The sequence below is a fragment of the Podarcis vaucheri genome (assembly GCF_965113315.1).
Source record: "Podarcis vaucheri genome assembly, chromosome: 7".
Classification (NCBI taxonomy): domain Eukaryota; kingdom Metazoa; phylum Chordata; class Lepidosauria; order Squamata; family Lacertidae; genus Podarcis; species Podarcis vaucheri.
The window spans coordinates 15,017,489-15,034,335 of NC_138765.1; the positions used below are offsets into that span (position 1 = coordinate 15,017,489).

Consider the following 16,847-nt stretch of genomic DNA (forward strand, 5'->3'; position numbering starts at 1 on the left):
AATGCAGCCGCCACATAACTCTTTACCTGAAGTTTCACTAAATCAAAATGGTGAAACTTTGAGAGCTGCACAGCCCCTTTATTATCTATATGGGCCACCACAATGAATATACTATTAATCATCAATTTTATCTATGAAATTTCTATCTCATCATTCTTGCCAAAGGAGCCCTGGCTGGATATTCAAATGGTTTTTCATTTGAAAATCCCAGTTTATCCTGTCTCTTCTCTTCTCTTCTCTTCTCTTCTCCAATTACTATACCACTATTCCTCCCACACAAGTCGAAATTGGATGATAAATGAAATATACTCAGAGTCGCAAAGTGATTTCATGCTCTTTATTCAGCTCATAGTGGTGAGGAGGAATGAATGAAAGTCCCCTCACAGTAACTGCTTTATATACATTATTTACACAATGGGCTGCACATGATTGGCTAATTCCGGAATTCTATTGTAAGCCAATCAGGTTGTGGATTCACTTTTATCTGGAGCAGGATTGGGTGGTTCCTGCCAACCAATCATACTGCTGCATTGTTCTAGGACCAATCAGACTGCTGCATTTTGGATCCTATTGTTCTAGGACCAATCAGACTGCTGCAGTTTGGATCCTATTCAACTCAGTACATAACACCCCTCCCCTCTAAGTTCCAGTCCTGCCCGGGAGGTCGCATTCATAGTCCTCAAGGTATGCCGGCGGCCTATGTGTGCGTTGCGGCCTGGGGTGCTCCATGGTCTGGGCTCCAGGTTCTGGCTCGTGTTCCAAGGATGCTGGCTGTGATGGGGCTGTTTGGTCTGGTGCAACCGGCTCGCTCAGTCGTGGTTCTGGTTCCGGTGTCCTTTCGGCCTCACGGGTCCTCTCTGTATTTACTGATTCTGCCTCTCCTGCTGGCCCCTCCTGCTCTAAGGGCCTCACTGCCCCGCTGTTCCCTTGGGACTCCTCTGACCTGTCCTCCTCCTGGGTTTCACCCGGGAATCGTCGCCATATCTGGTCGCAGTGGCGGCGCCAGCATTGCCCCCCATCCGTTAGCACCTCATACGACACTGGGCCAGTGACCCTGGTGACTGTGGTGGGTACCCATGCTGGGCCTGCCCCAAAATTCTTTGCGTACACTGGGTCCTGGGCCTCGAAGGTCTGGGGGTTCCTGCCTTCCCTCACCACTACCTCATCCTGAGCTCTATCGGGGTGAAGGCGGTCCAATCTGATTGCAAGGCGCCGACCCATTAGTAGTTCAGCGGGGCTCCGGCCAGTCGTTGAGCTGGGGGTGCTGTGCTGTGCTAGAAGGAATGTGGCAAGGCGGTACTCCCAGTCCCCTTGCGTCATGCGACAAAGGGTGTCCTTGGTGGTCCGCACCATGCGTTCTACTTGGCCATTGGTGGCAGGGTGGAACTGTGCCGAACGGATGTGGCAGATGGCGTTCTGCGCTGTGAAGGTTTGGAATTCTCCTGACGTAAATGCAGTCCCGTTGTCTGAGACGAGAGTGTCAGGGAGCCCGTGGGTTGCAAACAGCCTGCGTAGTACCCGAATGGCTGCGGGTGTAGAAGTGGACGGTACCAGTGCGACTTCCAGCCATTTGGTGTAGGAGTCCACCACTATGAAGAATGTTTTCCCCTGAAAGGGGCCAGCGAAGTCCACATGCAGGCGTGACCATGGTGCTCGGGCGGACTCCCAGGACTGGACTGGGGCCCTTGGGGGATCTGGGCGGGATTCTTGGCAGGCCTGGCAGTGTTTGACCCAGGCCTCTATCTCTCTGTCGATCCCTGGCCACCACACATAACTCCTGGCAAGGGCCTTCATTCTTACTACCCCTGGATGTGTCTCGTGTAGGGCTGTGAGGACCCTTTGGCGGAGGGGCTGGGGAACAACGACTCTGCTTCCCCATAACAGGCACCCCTTGTGGGCCGACAGTTCATGTTTGTGGGTTGTGTAGCCAGCGAATTCTGGCCCGGGGCTGCTGCTGGGCCATCCCCTTCACACCCAGTCCAGGACCCGGGAGATGACCCTATCTTTCTTGGAATGGTGTGCAACTTCTTGTGCCTGAATGGGGCGGTCGGGAAGCAGCTCCAGGCTCATAACCTCTTGTGCAGGTGCTGGGTCAGGGCCTGTTTCCGGTTGTGGTAGCCTGCTGAGGCCATCCGCATGGCCCATCACCTTCCCAGGGCGGTGAATCAGTGCATACTGGTAGCTGGCAAGGAAAATTGACCACCTGAGGACGCGAAGAGACAGCACTTGGGGGTCTGCTTATCGGGGGCAAACAAGCCAAGCAACGGCTTGTGGTCGGTCACCACGGTGAAGGGCCGCCCATACAAGAAATCATGGAATTTTTTTAACTCCCTTCACGATTGCCAGCCCCTCCTTATCGATTTGCGAGTAGTTCCGCTCGGTTGCGTTGAGTGTCTGGGAAAAGTACGCCACCGGTACCTCTCTTCCATCCGGGAGTTGGTGCCCCAGGACAGCGCCAATGCCATAGGGTGAGGCGTCGCATGCTAGCACCACCGGCAGCCTCTCGTCGAAGTGTGCCAAGACCGAGTTTGAGACAAGCAAGTCCTTGACTGCCTGGAATGCGGCCTCGTGGCGCTGGCCACACGCCCAAGGGGCCTGCTTGTCCAGGAGTCTGTGTAGGGGCTCCGCTACCGCCGCCTTGTGGGGAAGGAAGGAATGGTAAAATTTCAATAGTCCCAAGAAGGCCTGAAGTTCAGTCTTGCTCTTGGGCGCTGGGGCATCACAAATGGCCCGTACCTTGTCCCCAGTCGGGTGGACCCCTTCTGCATCCACCATAAATCCCAGAAAGTCCACCTGAGGCACTCCTAGTAGACATTTTTCCAGCTTCACCTTGAGACCCGCCGTCTGGAAACGGTGCAGAACGGTGCGGAGGCGGTCCTCAAACTCCTCTGTTGTGGGCCCGGCAATCAACACATCATCGAAGAAGGGGGTGACGCTAGGAATCCCTTTAAGGAGAGAGTCCATTAGATTCTGGAATATGCCTGGTGCCACACTGACCCTGAATTGCAGCCGCTTTACCCTGAACGCTCCTCTGTGCATCACAGTCGTCTGTGCCTCAGCTGTGGCCTCATCTACTGGCAGCTGTTGATATGCTTGGGCCAAGTCCAGCTTGCAAAAAAATTTCGACCCAGCCAGGGTGGCAAGGACATGGCTGACCACTGGCACTGGGTATGCGTGGGCCGTGAGGGCCTTGTTTATGGTACATTTGTAGACTGCGCAGATGCGGACCGATCCATTAGGCTTGATGGGAGTGACGATTGGTGTTTCCCAGGGGGCATTAGGCACCGGCTACAGCAACTCCACGAGTTGGCCCAATTCCTCGTCTATACGGGGTTTCAAGGCGAACAGGACCCGGTGGGCCTTGAGCCTGACCGGTCGTACTGCGGGGTCAAGCTGTAGCGCAATGGGGGAGCCCGTATACTGTCCCAATTTCCCATCTAAAACCCCTGGAAATTCCTTGCATATGGCGTCCACGTCCACTTGTAAGCTAGTGTGGTTCACCCCGGTGACAGCTAGCCCCAGTGGTCCAAACCATGCCAATCCCAGTAAGCTAATGTAGGGGCCCCTGACCACGAGCAAGTCCAGTTGCCGCGTCCGCCCTCGGTATTGCACCCTGAAGGTCCCCACCCCCATTGTGGGGACCTTACGTTTCTGGAAGTCTCGTAGGGTGAATGGGGCCGGTCTGAGTTTGGGACCCCCAGCAGGACACAGTTTCCTTAAGGTCCTTGCCGAGATTATGGATAGAGTTGAACCTGTGTCAAGCTCTATGCGGCATGGGGCCCCCTCTATCTGTACCTCTACATAAATTTTCTCTACGTTGGGGTGGGGCAACTGGTATACCTGGCAGTCCGTGAGCTCCGTCGAGTTGCCTTGGTGCGCTGGGCTCTGGAACCTGGGGCTCTTGGATTGGTCATCTGATGCCTGGTGTCGGGTGGGCCAAGCCCGACACACCCGGGCAATGTGTCCCAATTTTCTGCACTGCCTGCACTCTGCGTTGCGGAAACGGCAGGTCCTCCTCTCGTGACTCTCCCCGCAGCTTGCGTAGTTTCCTCCTTCTCGTCGAGGAAGCTGTGGTCTGTGCGCTGCTTGAGTTCGCTGCTGTATTCGGTGCACCTCCTCCCTGTCGGATCCTGAGTCGTCTGTGAGGTCTTCGTGGTGGACCCTCGGTTGGGATGGCAGGCTCGGCCGTGCCTCTTGCGTCGACCTCTCGGCAGCTTCCGTTGCCAGGGCCTCCTCCAGAGCGACCTGGAACGTTAGGTCCTTCTTAGCGTAGAGGCGTCGTTGCAGCTTCTCATCCTTCAGGCCAACGACGAGGCGGTCACAAAGCATGTTCTCCAGCTCTGAGAAGTTGCAGAACCGGGCGGCTTGGCGGAGAGAGGTCACAAACCCAGTTATGGTTTCCCCAGGGGCTTGCCGCTTTGCGTAGAAGGCATTTCGACGAGCCACCACTGAGGGCTGCGGCGAAAAGTGCCCCTTCAGCTGTTCCATTATTGTTTTGTATGGAACAGTAGCGACGTCTTCACGTGCAAGGAGAGCCTGGGCAATTTCAAACGTCTCCTCTCCGCAGACGCTGAAGAATATCACCCTCTTCTTGGCGTCTTCTTCATCGGTGACCCCTTTGGCTTCTAGGAGGAAGGTGAAACGGGAGGCGTACGCTTCCCAGTCTCCAGATGCTGGGTTGAATGGCGAGACGCTGCTGTTGGCTGCCATTCTGAGTTCCTTGTGTCCCGGAGCTGAAGCCTGGATACACGGTGTGAGGCAGCGGTGCGGCAGGTGGCGGTGCTGCGGTGCTGTGTGTGGCAGTCAGCTCTGCGGGATCCCATCCTTGTCGCCAGTGAAATATACTCAGAGTCGCAAAGTGATTTCATGCTCTTTATTCAGCTCATAGTGGTGAGGAGGAATGAATGAAAGTCCCCTCACAGTAACTGCTTTATATACATTATTTACACAATGGGCTGCACATGATTGGCTAATTCCGGAAATCTACTGTAAGCCAATCAGGTTGTGGATTCACTTCTATCTGGAGCAGGATTGGGTGGTTCCTGCCAACCAATCATACTGCTGCATTTTGGATCCTATTGTTCTAGGACCAATCAGACTGCTGCAGTTTGGATCCTATTCAACTCAGTACATAACAATAAAAAACATTATAACGTAGGGCTGGCAAACATACATATTTTCCCAGACATTACAGGTAATTGACCTCTATAAAAAGCTCAACAACTTTTGGGTTCTCGTTTCAAAAAGCTCAATATTTTTGGTGGTTTCCTTAAAAAAACCAAGTTTTGAGTGTACTGGCTTTTACTTTTTGGGATGTGGGAACCCTAAGTTCACCATAAAAGACTTCTGAGTAAGCTTGGCTGTCCTGGAAGACAAGGAACGGTCAGTAAAGAATAGGAAGCAGTATAAACCTGCAGTATCCTCAGTGAAGACGGGTCAGATGTGGGGTCTCTCAATGCTCAATACAGTGGTACCTCAGGTTACAGATGCTTCAGGTTACATACGCTTCAGGTTACAGACTCCAATAACCCAGAAATAGTACCTCGGGTTAAGAACTTTGCTTCAGGATGAGAACAGAAATCGTGCTCCATCGGCCCCATTAGCTAAAGTGGTGCTTCAGGTTAAGAACAGTTTCAGGTTAAGAACAGACCTCTGGAATGAATTAAGTATGTAACCAGAGGTACCACTGTATTGGGTTTGGGGCTTTTCAACATTTTTTATTTGGTCCCACACATCCTGTCAAAGAAACGTAAGGAAGCAAACAACAGAAAAGAATAGAGTTTCAAATAAAATGAAATGTATTTAAAACTTTTGAAAACATCAATAACTTTAAAAAGCTGAAACACACCCTCCCAGTCAATAATTTGAAGGCTAAATTTGTAAATCACAGTTTGATATGATAATGTTGGTGCAGACAACTATATACAGTCATACCTCAGGTTACAGATGCTTTGTGTTGCACGTTTTTGGGTTGCGCACCACACCAAACCCGGAAGTACCGGAACAGGTTACTTCCGGGTTTTGGTGCTCTCGCATGCGCAGAAGCACGAAATCAAATTTTGCCCATGCACAGAAAAGCCGAATCGCGACGTTGCAGGTTGCAAACACTGCGGATTGGGAACGTGCCTCCCGCACGGATCATGTGCGCAACCTGAGCATCCACTATAATGGAATTCATTCTCATGTAGTACCCATTATTCTTCCCTAGAGGATTCTGGAGGTGGCATTTTTGTGAGGACTATGGACAGAATATTTGATTCAGCTTCAAGGAACCACACTTCCAAATATTTCTAGAGGATATATTTTGAAAAATGGTGAAATACTACAAAACTGAACATACCCTGTTGGCTGGTTCTAGGAATACAGTCACGTTCCAGCATCACCAGATTCCTGTGAACAAAATATATATGTGATTTACCAATTGCTGATCACTGTACCTGATCATGGACATCATTTCCCCAGAAGCATTGTGATGAAATTTAGGTAGGATATACTAGGGGGTTATTTGGTGAAATTACACAGGGTTCTCAAAAAGGATTCAATTAAGGAAAATACCTGTTTCTTAACCCTGAGAATGGGAGGGAGTGCAAACTGCAGGTGGCAGAATTTCATACCGTTTCCAAAAAAGAGTTAATCCTTTTTTGTGTTCCAGTATAAAATTGCACCATGTCTGGGAAAGCATGCAATCTCTAATTTCATCATTTCCCACCCCCTTACTGGTCTAGTTCTTTTCACCTGGAACCCTCAGGCTCCCTTCTTGGCCTATAAAACCCTCCAAACTAGGCTCATCCTCCATCCTTCACCGGCTTGTTTGTTCTGAGCACTTTGATCTCTTCAGCACTATGAGGACTTTCTTGAGTACTTGTCTCCTCTTGGTCATCCTTTGCCCAGGTGAGTAGGAGCCTGAGATCTTGAATTCTTTCTCGAAGAACATTCAGTCAAGGGGCTAGAAGTGTCCATATGCCACATTTTGAAGCAGGAGAGGCAAAGTAGTGTAGTGGTTAGCGTACTGAGCCCAGGAGTTGAGAGAGATCAGATTCAAAATTCCCCATTCAACCACAAAGCTGATATTGAGTCTTTTTTAGTGGTTGGGTCTTGAGGGTCCATTTAGAAAGTGTGCTTATATCTCCTTAGGGAATGGGGCAAGGGGAATTTTTTACATTTGCAGAGCCTTTTTGAGCCTCAGGATTATTATGGGGAGTGGGGTGCATTTAGCATGGCTCCAGGTAAAGGCAAGGCTAAGGGGGGCCCTAAGGGCAAAGGAAAAGCACAGAAAGAGCATGCATAGGCATCCCATTCCCCTCCTGTTCGTTCTGTGGAGGAAGAGCCCTACTGCACCTGTAACTTCCAAGTGCTTGTCAGCTGCCAGAAGCAAGAAACACAAAATCCTAATCAAGGTGCTGTTAATTTAATTTCAACAGGTTTGGATGCCTTGGAAGTAAGTACCGGTTTTGCTTCGCAGGAAGTGCCAGAGGTGGAAGGCACGCAGGAGGTGGTCATGGCAACTGATACTGCAACAGGTGAGGCATTTTATTCTCAGCAGTGGAGTTGGCCAGGGTGGCATCCCCAATTGCCATGGATTGGTCAGGGTTGGAGTCCAGCTCAGTGGACTTTCTCTCCTCCAGTGGTGGCTGCGGCTTCCACTGGACTCCCCCTTTATACAGGGGGATGTGCCATCTTGTTGGATGCTTGTAATCAGGAAAGGGACCCAGGATCTGTGGATGTGACTAATCACCCTGATCTGCAGGGATAACTCTGATGCCCCCCCCTTCATGCAGTAGTACCCACCAGCTCAGAGGGCAAAGGAAGGGGAGAAGGCTGGTCTATATCATCAGTGCTGCCCCACCCTGATCCCTTGGATGTGGTTAAGCGGATGCCACCCCATTTTCAGAGCCATCAGCCCGCACCTGGCTCCATCTCCTCCCAACTACCAAGGAAAGGATTTGGAAAGGGGATATTGTGTTGTGTTCACTCACTTAAATAGGGAAATTACCAAGAAAGGAAAGGACATTGTAGGTGAGATTGATGCAGGCAAACCAAAGCACAGGAAGGTGCCAATTGCTTACTGCGGTATTTAAATTTATGCCAGAATTAATATATCAAATTATGGATTTATGGAGCATACTTAGAGTTCATGGGGGGATTGAAGACCTATGATGAAGCTTTATACAGCTGGGCAGCTACTAAGTAGGCCTGGAGTGAGGGGAAAGGTGGCTGAATTATGGCTCCATTTTATATCTCACATAAGTCCCATAGAATCCTAGAGCTGTAGAGTTGGAAGGGACTGGGAGGGCCATCTAGTTCAACCCTTTGCAATGCAAGAATCCCTTGACCAACACGGGGCTCAAATCAACAACCCTGAGATAAAGAGTCTCATGCTTTACACACTGAGCTCACTTAATGCCTAGGCAAACCCAAGCCATGTTACCCACATCAGAGGGGCAAAGAGTTCATCCCCACCTGTTGGGTTGGGTATAGAGTTCCTTCAGTACTTGTGGCAAACACCCATGGTGCTAATCTGCATCTGTGCACTGTGTGCAATGCCTTTTCACAAAGACACACCCCAGGTTTGTTCATAATTTTGCTTCCTGAGCCCATGATTGGGAATATTAAATGGAAAATTGGAAGTGGATGGGAGTTTGGTTTTAGAGTCAACAATTGTAGGGATTCCTATGCTGATCTCATGAAGACTCAGCCATCTTCCCATTGCTTTCAGCAGAGGTCACCTAACTGTGGTCCGTGGGCCTCATATATCTGCAGGTTGCCAACTTTCCATATTTGTTGATTCAGCCCTTGCTCTGCTGTGGCAATCGTGCTTCCCTCAGGTGGCTAAGGTCCTTGGCAGGGTTTGATGGACATTATTTCCATGAGGTGGGTGGTTGATAGGGAAGACACTCTCATGTACATTTCTCCCCATACTCTCTTCATCGACCCCAAATTGATTTGTTTGGTTAAGGGGAAGCACCATTACCAGTGTGCTGAATGTGAAAGTATGTAATGAGACTGCTGAAGTCCCATTCTGCGATTCACTGGCCAACAACATGTAGTGGGTATGGGGGGAAGAGTATGTCCCTGATTTAGCATGCATACTAGCAAATGGGAAGAAGGCTTTGTGTCTTTCCATTTCTGTGTCTGGAGATGTTCCTGTGTGAGGAATGGGGGCGGGGAGAGATGTGTCTTGGTGTGCATGCAGCCTCTAACCCACCACTTCATGTGGATCCTGAGACCATTAACATTGCTTGTGTTTGGCTTGGAATATTCTGTTTCTCAAACACTGAACAACTTATGTTTCCTTTCCTCTCCTCTCTGCAGTGAAAATTGTGGAATGTTTTGCAAATAGGAAGAATACTTGTCGTATCAAAGGAGGAAGTTGCTTTTCTCAGCTTACTGAAACCTATTTAAGTGAGTATGAAGCCTTTCTGTCATATTAACTCAAAGTGTGTGAGTGCATCCTTTGGTCTCTCGGGTATCTAGTGTGACAACAGAATGCTGATCTCACCATCCTTGAGGAACTCAACTTTTTCAACAATTAAATATTAGAATTAAAACTATATTAAAAATCTGTTTAAAATGTACCAATAATTACAATAAAAACAACACAACCCCAACCCTTTCAGTAAAAGCAGTCATTCTCCAAAAACCTGTTGAGACCCACTTGTAAAATGACAACAAGGCGGGATCTAGTCTAAATTCTTGTGAGGTACAATAAAAGCAAAAAATAAATAAATAAATAAAGAAGAAAACCCATCCATCTCTCTCTATGTTGAAAACTCTCTCTCTCTCTCTCTCTCAGCAAGGGAATTCCAGAGTCTGCAAGGAGCCACTGAGATGGCACATTTCCATATCATTAACTAATAGAGTGTGGAACCTTTGACTCAGGGAAGCCTCATAGATCCACAGAGCCACTGGTAACCTTCTCCTGACTTTTACCAGCTGCTTACTGTGAACAAACTGTGCACAAATATTCAGGCCTCATCTTTCTCTGACATTTGTCTCATAGCTCCCCCTTAATTCTTAAATGACAATCCCTCACTGAATGATAATTCCCAACTGCTTAGAAAGCAACCAAATCAGAGTCTACTCTTCGTTGGTGCAGACACATTGATGTAGCAATGAGGTACGCAGCAAGTGAATGCACACAAGGAGACATGTGTTGGGTTCAGATTAGTCCACAACTTTATTGATTACAGGGATAAACAGCTTTGACACAGACACTGGGCATGTAACCAGTCTGCCTACTGACTGATAGACTATTGGGGATGACCAATATTAGAATCCATCAACAGCATGAAGAGCATCCTGTGAACCTCAAGTAGACACTGGCAAGGGGTGCTCTGTCCCCTGAACCGCTGAGCTGGATGTATGGACAAGGAATACATTCTTCCAAGATCCCTGAGAGGGATCCCATCTGACAGGGTGGGGCTTCACCTCCCATTCCCACTAGGAATCCAGCCCAAGGAATCTTCTGCTGCACAAAGTGGTGAAATAGAAGGTTGCATAGAAGGTGACTGCCAAACCTACAACACCTGGACCAAGACCTGCATGCCATTAAGGATATCCACAAGCCACGCCTTGTAGCCAGCTGCTTAGTAGTGTATAATCTGTCCTGTAAAAAGTCCCCTTGGGCTTGCACATTTTGCTTCATCACTTAGTTAATCTTACTTAGAATCATAGAATCATAGAATCATAGAGTTGGAAGAGACCACAAGGGCCATCGAGTCCAACCCCCTGCCAAGCAGGAAACACCATCAGAGCACTCCTGACATATGGTTGTCAAGCCTCTGCTTAAAGACCTCCAAAGTAAGAGACCACACTCCTTGGCAGCAAATTCCACTGTCGAACAGCTCTTACTGTCAGGAAGCTCTTCCTAATGTTTAGGTGGAATCTTCTTTCTTGTAGTTTGGATCCATTGCTCCGTGTCCGCTTCTCTGGAGCAGCAGAAAACAACCTTTCTCCCTCCTCTATGTGACATCCTTTTATATATTTGAACATGGCTATCATATCACCCCTTAACCTCCTCTTCTCCAGGCTAAATATGCCCAGCTCCGTTAGCCGTTCCTCATAAGGCATCGTTTCCAGGCCTTTGACCATTTTGGTTGCCCTCCTCTGGACACGTTCCAGTTTGTCAGTGTCCTTCTTGAATTGTGGTGCCCAGAACTGGACACAGTACTCCAGGTGTGGTCTGGCCAGAGCAGAATACAGTGGCACTATTACTTCCCTTGATCTAGATGCTATACTCCTATTGATGCAGCCCAGAATTGCATTGGCTTTTTTAGCTGCCGCGTCACACTGTTGGCTCATGTCAAGTTTGTGGTCAACCAAGACTCCTAGATCCTTTTCACGTGTACTGCTCTCAAGCCAGGTGTCACCCATCTTGTATTTGTGCCTCTCATTTTTTTTTGCCCAAGTGCAATACTTTACATTTCTCCCTGTTAAAATTTATCTTGTTAGTTTTTGCCCAGTTCTCTAATCTGTCAAGGTCGTTTTGAAAAAAGCTAGTACTTGGTCCTTGTTAACTCAGATGGGATGGACAGTTTCCCTCCACAATTGCCTCTTTCATTCGCAGGGCTAACCAAGCAACAGACAAGCATTTTCCTTGTCCTCCTACTGTGTACGGCCCACACAGACCACCCAATCTCCTCCTCCTCCTTCATTTGTTGTTTTCTTCCCTTGAGTCCTGCAATGTTTTCCACTGAAAGCAAAGCAGACTGCTGTGACTTGGGTCCATTGGTCACTTCACTTTACTCTGTCTCTCTCTCTCTTTTGTAATTCATTTTTATTGGTTGCTTTAGACATACATTCATCAAATCACATTGTAACAACTTGATTTTCCTCTAATTAAATGTTCAGTTCTGTTAATTGATTTTGTGGGAACTTGCAGATTCTGGCTTCAAACAATTAACTCAAGGCAGTGTCAATTTACTCTTGGCAGAAAGCCAAGGTCTGCTTGACCTAGAAACTACTTACTCTGATTGGTTAACGACCAGCACTCAACTCTGTTATCTAGAAATGCTAGCACAGTTTGGGGTGTGTTAGGTGTGTTAGGAGTTAGAAGTGCTGTGTATGGTTAAGAGAGAGAGAGATAGAAAGGATTTATTTGCTTTGCTTTGTATGCAGAAACTCTGCTGGTTTTATTTTTCCTTTTAATAAATCCTGTAAATAGTTATTCTGAGTCTAGCTGACTAGTCATTTCCACCTCGACTAGCTTCTTCGCTGTGCAGGAAAACTCTGCTACGTTTGGGCTAAAGCCAGTAGGGCTATGCCTGACAATTCAAAGTTCCATGAGGTTATGGGCATTGTGCTGCCAGCCTGAGTTGTGGTGGTGTCAGCATCAACGGTGTTGGTTCCAGCAGTCCCAGAAGTTGTTGTTCCTGTTGGTGCAGCAGATGGACACTGGCTGGTTCCTGACTGTTGTGAGCTGGTGACGCAGCGGACACAAGGACAACAGCTGCAGCGTGTGAGTGCTGGGTGCTGTGGTTCCTGTTTTCTCTCTCGGTGGTCGTGAGTAGCTGGTTCCGGGTTCCAGGGACATCGCTCTCAAGATGGCCTCACAACCAATTCAGATGGCTTTTGAGCGTCTGAATGACTCCAATTACTTGCTGTGGTCGGAACGCATGCAGGCAGTGCTGCAGAGGGATCGTCTCTGGCAAGTGGTGAGTAAGTTTCCTACGAAGCCTGATGATGAAGACCTCGATAAAGACCAAAGAGCAAGGGCCACAATTGTCTTGGGGCTGGAAGATTCCCAGTTGCCATATGTGAGGGGAATCAAGACAGCTAGAGGTGTGTGGCAAGCACTTAAAGAACTCCATGTGCGCGAGACAGCGGTTTCCAAGCTGTTCATTCGCAAGGCATTGTACAAGGCAATGTTACAGCCTGGGGTTACAATGCAGGAACACCTACACAGTTTACAGTTAAAGTTTGCCGCGCTACAGGAAAGAGACTGTGCATTAGACCAGCAGGAGAAGGTGGCTATTATTTTGAGTTCTCTCCCGGAAAGCTGGGATAATTTAGTTTTGTCTCTAGAGGGCATACAGGAGCGTGATTTATCAGTCAGTTACGTTACTGGGCGTTTGATTGAAGAATGGCAGAAGAGGCAAGAAAGGTCGTTGGCTGCAGAGACTTCTACTGGCGGGCGGTTTGGAAGGAGTTCTCATGCCGTTCCAGAGGTGAAGCAAAAGCAGCGTACTGGTGAGGAGTCAGCGTTTGCTGTTAGGCGTTGTTTCCAATGTGGGTCTTCAGCGCATCTAAAACGACAATGTCCAGAGTTGGTCAAGTCTCAGTTGCCGGTGCAGGAGCAGAGACGAGATCAGCAGCAGCAGCAGCAGCGTAAAAAGAAATTCTTCAAACAAAAACAGTCGGCTCAGCTGGTGACTGCCAAGGTCAAGATTGCTGATGAGAAACAAGCGGTCTGGGTGGTCGATTCGGGAGCGTCTCGCCACATCATAAATTCAGATGAATTGTTTGTTTCCAAGAACTCAGCACAGCGCAGCCAGGTGGCTTTAGCAGACGGAAGTACTTCCGAAGTGATTTCGGGGGGTGCAGTTTTTGTTCCTTGTCTTCGTGAATGCCTGCAAAATGTACTTTGTGTGCCTTCATTAAGGAGCAATCTGATGTCTGTAGATTGTTTGCTGAAAGCTGGGTTTAAAGTGTATTTTGAAGGAGACAGTTGCATTATTAAGAAGGCTGGTGAGATTTTAGGCACTGCTAAGTCAGAGGGAGGCTTGTTTTGGCTTAAAGCAGGATCTCAAGTTGCAGCAGTAGTCAGTAAATCTCAGCCTGCAGTGAATAACAAAGCTATACATGACAACTGTGTGCACTTATTGCATAGGAAAATGGGGCATGCTTGCTGGAAAAGTGTACTAAAAATGTCTGAATTGGCTGATGGGGGTAATTTAAAGAGTTGTAACAAGTACCTTGATTGTAATGTTTGTAAAAAGGTTAAAACCCACAGAGTCTCTTACCCCAGAAGTGACAGAGTTAGTGAGTCACCGCTACAGCTGGTTCACATGGACGTAATTGGTCCATTTGCTGTAAGCAGGGGTGGAGCGCGCTTTTCACTAACAATTGTGGATGACGCCACGCGTTACTCTTGGGTTTTTCCCATGAAGAATAAGGGTGACGTGTTCACTAAGTTTAAAGGCTGGGTGGCATCTGTGGAAAGATTTCTGTCCATTAAGCTCAAAAGGATACAGACGGACAGAGGTGGCGAATTTATGTCAAATGCCTTTAGAGATTGGTTACAAAAGCGTGGCATTGGGCATAGAAAAACGAACGTTTTTTCCCCAGAGGAGAATGGCGTTGCAGAGCGAAAAAACAGATCTTTACAAGATATGATGTTTGCCATGCTTGATGATGCTAATTTGCCCATGTCTTATTGGGGGGAGAGCATGCTCACCGCGTGTTATCTCCAAAATAGGCTCTTTCATCAAACAATAGGTACAACCCCGTACTTTAAATTGTTTCAGAAAAAACCCAAAATTGACCATTTGCATGTGTTTGGATCAAAAGCCTGGGTATTAATTCCAAAACAAATCAGAAAGAAGGGAGATCCTAAGACCAAACAGTTAGTGTTTGTGGGTTACCAGGAGCTGGGAAAAGGTTTCCGTTTTGCTGAAGGGACAAATGGCATTGTGATCTCCAGGAATGCCAGTTTTTGTGAACATAGTGGCTGGGAGAGACTACATGCCAATACTGAGGTTTGGTTTGAACCTTCCCAGGAGCTTCATGACTCTGAAGGTAAACATAGAGAATCAGAGTCTGAGGGGGAGGAAAGTTCAGATAAGAGCTCTCAAGAAAGTGGAATTAGCCAGAGACCAGTTGCTAAGCAACAAAAGAGAGGTCGTAGTTCTGAGGAGGAAAGTGGGTCAGAAGAAAAATTTTCTCCCAGAAGATCTAAAAGACAAAACAAAGGAGTGCCTCCGGTGCGTTTTTCTCCTGATACTGCAAATGTGTTTAGTGTAATTGCAGAACCCAAGAGTTTTCAGGAGGTGTTAAAGTTACCAAAAGAGGAGGCAGAGCTCTGGAAACAGGCAATGGAGGAAGAGATGTCCTCTCTGAATGAGCACAAGGTTTTTACACCAGTAGCAGCGCCTGAGGGGGCAAAGATTGTAGGCTGCAGGTGGGTGTACAAACTTAAACCTCTGGTGACAGGAAAGTACAAATACAAAGCTCGTTTAGTGGCTCAAGGATATTCTCAGAGGCCTGGAAAAGATTATGATGAGACTTTTTCCCCTACTGCTAAGGGGGACAGTGTAAGGCTGATTTTAACGCTTGGAGCAAAGAGAAAACTCCTGTTAAACCATTTTGATATCCAGACTGCATATTTACATGCATCAATATCAGAAGACCTGTATCTAGCCGAACCGCCTGGTTATGAGACAGGTTCCAATAGAGTGTTGAAATTAAACAAAGCTCTATATGGTCTCAAACAGTCTGCAAGATCTTGGAACAAGTGTTTCCATGAGGCCTTAGTGTCATTTGGTTTCAAGCAGAGTACAGCTGACAATTGTGTTTATGTATGTGGTACAGGCAGTGATCAAGAGTTTTGTCTGATTTATGTAGATGATGTATTGTATGCCTGTAAAACAGATAAACAAACTAAAAGGTTTGCCAAGCAATTGTCCAGTAAGTTCAAAGTGAAAGACTTAGGCCCGGTTAGGACATATCTAGGGTTGGAAGTGTGCTGGGCCCAAGATGGCAGCTGCCTAATTAGTCAGCAGAACAAAGTTAAACAACTACTGACTACATACAGGATGCAGGATTGCAAAGGGGCAGCGGTGCCTATGGATCCAGGTTTCATAAAAACACTTCATATAGATGAGAGTCCTGAATTTGAACATCCTGATGTATATCACTCTGTAATTGGAAGTTTATTGTATCTAGCACAGTGGTCCAGACCTGATATTAGCTACGCAGTAGGCATATTAAGTAGATTGGTCTCAAAACCCACACTAAATGCCTGGAAAGGGGTAAAACAAGTTCTGAGATACCTCAAACAGACAATTGGCTATATGTTACAATTAAATTCTTCCGAGGACGAAATGTTGAGTTGCTACTGTGATAGTGACTGGGGAAATTTGCCAGATAGAAAATCTGTCACAGGACTAGTCATAATGGTCGGTGGAGCTTTAATCAGCTGGCGGTCACGCAAGCAAGACATTGTAAGTGTGTCATCAACGGAATCAGAGTACGCCGCATTGAGTGAATTGTGCAACGAGGTGATTTATTTCAAGCATTTGTTAGCAGATTTAAATGTAAATTGTGGAGAACCAGTACAAGTTTACATTGATAATCAGGCTTGTATAACCTTAAGTAAAACAGAGGGTTTCAAATCACGTTCTAAACATATCTCTGTAAAATACCAAAATGTACGTTGCTGTGTACAAGACAATATAATCACATGTACTTATGTATCAAGTGAAGAAAATGTAGCAGATGTATTAACTAAACCATTGGCAAAGATAAAGAACAAGCAAATGTGCAAGGGTTTAGGTTTGCTGGAAAAATAATCTCCTACATAGGTGTTATTTGATGTTAATTGTCCAGCAGAATCTGTGAGGGGGTGTTCAGTTCTGTTAATTGATTTTGTGGGAACTTGCAGATTCTGGCTTCAAACAATTAACTCAAGGCAGTGTCAATTTACTCTTGGCAGAAAGCCAAGGTCTGCTTGACCTAGAAACTACTTACTCTGATTGGTTAACGACCAGCACTCAACTCTGTTATCTAGAAATGCTAGCACAGTTTGGGGTGTGTTAGGTGTGTTAGGAGTTAGAAGTGCTGTGTATGGTTAAGAGAGAGAGAGATAGAAAGGATTTATTTGCTTTGCTTTGTATGCAGAAACTCTGCTG

The 16,847-nt window shown here is 47.2% G+C and overlaps 1 long non-coding RNA gene across 1 annotated transcript; it reads left to right on the forward strand.

Moving 5' to 3' along the window:
* Window positions 1-12,267: 12,267 nt before the first annotated feature.
* On the forward strand, window positions 12,268-16,515 carry LOC309537949. Its single transcript, XR_014222071.1, has 2 exons — window positions 12,268-15,111; window positions 15,615-16,515. It is a non-coding gene; the product is annotated as an uncharacterized lncRNA (long non-coding RNA).
* Window positions 16,516-16,847: the final 332 nt, after the last annotated feature.